The following is a 3416-nucleotide window of genomic DNA, read 5'->3' on the forward strand; positions in this document are numbered from 1 at the left end:
CTGGTTCAAGTCCTACCCTCCAGAGCAGAGGAAACGAAGAGAAAACAAAGCAGTTTCCCAGACTTCTGCCTACCCCAGTTATCTTCCAACAGTGGCAAGCTGGTACCCATTAGGACTCGTAGGATGGAAGACCAGCAGTATGAGAGCCAACAACAGGCTCCCTGGTGGGTTGTAAGAAGACAGGGCGGGCAGGGGCTGGCTGAGGGCGGATTGAGACTGGGGGTGTAGGGCCCCATTTTCCTTAATGGCTCAGCCTCCACCTGTCCAGTTTCTCAATACCCTTCCCAAAACATGCTGCCAACAACTGGACACTGTACTCCCAATTCTAGCCTGACTGGTGCAGAATTGGCCAGAACTATGACTTTTCATGATGTAGACACTTGGTTTAATGAGGACCATCGGTTGCCTTTAACTCAGTTAATCTGTGAAGGATATCCAGATGTTGTTGGACTCTGACTCCCATCATCCATAGTGAGTGCAGCCCCTGGGAATGCACAATGGGAGTTGTGATCCTGCAGCACCTCCACCTTTACCAGTGCTTCAGCACATATAAACTTCAGAAGCGCCTATGATGCTGGAAGACTTACATGTTTCCAGAAATACAGGCGCATCCTATAAGAGTTTACCAGGGGTGTGCGGGGAGAGAAGGCACCTGTGCTGTGAATTCAAGCTTTTGAATGGGTTGTGACTAACATATGCAGCTGCACCCTGGCATTTCGCTTAGCCCGTGCTGCAGAAATGGTGACTCGCCATTTTTTAAAAGTCTCTCTGTGCAGCAGCAATCATAAGACTGTAAGACAATCCTGGCTGCTGGATCAGACCAGGAGCCAGAACTGTGCCTTGACTCACTGGCTCTGCAAAGGAGACAACCGGGAGTGGAAAGTTTACACTTCACAGCCCCAGAATGGAAAACTAAAAACAGAAATCCATGGCCCTTGGGTGCCCTCTCAAGAGGTTCCCCCAGAGACATTCCTCATTAAAGCTCAGATCTGATAGAGAACAGGGGCAGGAAATCTGTAGACTCTAATTTCAATCAGCCTCCAGCTTGCATAGGCAAGACTGAAGGCAGACCACCCCTCTGAAACCTGCTCTGGCTTTGGTGCACATCAAGCCTGTGCATAGAGACCCACAAAACCTTTAAGGGAGGGGTGGGCATCTGTGGCCCTCCAGACGTTGTTGAATTACAACTCCCATCATCCCCAAGCACTGGCATTGAGAGCCCAACCACATCTACAGAGAGCCATCGCGTGAGAAGCGAGCCAGCAGTAAATCACACTGTGCAAATTGGAGTGAAGTCTTTATTAGCAAAGACATGATCGACACAGGAGTGTCAGGCCTAATGAGCCCAGCTAGGTCTTGCCTCAATGGAGCAGTTGCTGAGACTGAAGGTCCCCGCCTCTCCATAGCTGCCTAAGTCTTCCTCCTCTCCAAAAAATGTTCCAAGCAATCAGAGACTGCATCTATGCATCAGTAATCTCTCTTCAGCCCTTTTCATGCCTTTTCTGATCCTGGGAGATGAAGGGAAGGGGAGCTTGTTGCAGGAGGGCGATAAACCCATGACTAAGCTTCCCCAACCTGACACATCTCTGCCTCTTGGCCTCCCTCCTCTCTTGCTTCAGCTTCTGCCTCTGATTCTGGACTTCTCTCTGCCACGGACTCTCCCAGCTCACTAAGTTCTGTTGCTCCTTCAGCTTCTGACACCTCCTCCCCACAGTCTTCTCCCTCTGACCGCTCATCGTCATCCTACCAACATTCCCTGAGCTCCGAGACTTCTTCCCCTGGGGGTTCCCCAGCTGGTTCCTCCCACCATTCCTCTGCGTCCAACCAATCCATGACGCATAGGTCCCGTTTCTCCTCTCAGGCAATGCCATCAACAAGCTTGAATTACACGCCGGCAGCACTACAGCTGCATTATCAACTAATCTAACCTAGTCCAGCACGGATTTCCCAATATAAATGGGCTGCGTGGACGTGATGGAGATGCAGCGGTGGCAGAATTGATACTGCCTGCCAGATCTTCTCCAAGCAAGCGTCTGCTCAGGTGGCAAGATAAATGTTAGGAGTAAGCCACACATTTGTTTATCCCCAATCAGCCAGATAACGTTCAGGCAAGGCTTGGTATTTAAACTACTCTTGAAGTGTCCACCACAAGCAACACCCTTTATATCCGACCGTCCACTGAATGGACAAGCTACCGCCAAGGAACATGCTGCATCTGATTTTTGATGGCATTTAGCCACCTGTGTCCTGAACCATTGCTCCCTGCTCCATCTTATCTGGCATGCAGAGTTTCCTGGGTTCAATCCCCAGCAGCTCCAGGTAGGGCTAGGAGGGACTCCCTGCCAGAAATCCTGGATAATTCCAGATGGGCCAAAGCTCTGACTCATTTCAGTATAAGGTAGCATCCTATCTGAAAGCCAGTGTGGTGCAACAGGTAGGGTGTTGGACTGGGATCTGCAAGGCCAAGGTTCAAATACTCACTTGGTAATAAATAATAATAATAATAATAATAATAATAATAATAATAATAATAATAATAATTGGCAAGCCCAATGAGGTTCAGTGGTTTAGACTACAGCGCCACCTGCCTCCCTAATAATAATAATATTTATATGCTGCCCATCTGACTGGATTGCCTCAGCCACTCTGGGGGCTCCCAACAAAATATTAAAAACACAATAAAGCATCAACCATTAGAAACTTCCCTTAATGGGGCTGCCTTCAGATGGGGAGTGGGAGAACCATATGCTTTGAGCTCCTTAGAGAAAAAGATGGGATATAAATGCAATAAACAGTAATATATTTAAGACGAAGCTTTCAGTCCATAGCTGCTGAACATGGATACAGTCGTACCTTGGTTGCTGAATGCCTTGGAAATCCTATGTTCCGGCTCCCGAACAATCGAAAACAGGGAGTTAGTCTTCCGGTTTCCGATTTTCGGAAGCCGAACGTCCGGCGCAGCTTCCAATTGGCTGCAGGACGCTCCTTGGTTTTCAAACAGTTCTGGAAGTCGAACGGACTCCCGGAATGCATCTGTTCAAGAACCAAGGTACAAATGAATTCTAATTCAGACTAAGTCGCCAAAGCACCTTGGTAGGCTTTCAAGGAGAGCAGGTTGCACCACCACATGTCAGAGGTACTTTAGGAACAGAATACTGCCAAGCTGGGTTCCATAATCAAGAAGAACATATTAAGAATGGTGGGGGTCCTACTCACTACCATTTCACTACAATGGACCCCAGGGGCACTTCATACAGATTTCCAAGGCTGGGCTGCAGCTTACGAGATCCTGCATACAGAGTGTATTCTGCACTCGACAGGATCTCGCTGCAGCCAGACAGATTCCCAGACACACGCCCATTCACAGCTGCCAAGAATAAAGCAGATTCCAACACAAAGACCAAATAGCACTGACA

The sequence above is a fragment of the Podarcis bocagei genome, assembly GCF_964188305.1.
Source record: "Podarcis bocagei genome assembly, chromosome: 15".
NCBI classification, from domain to species: domain Eukaryota; kingdom Metazoa; phylum Chordata; class Lepidosauria; order Squamata; family Lacertidae; genus Podarcis; species Podarcis bocagei.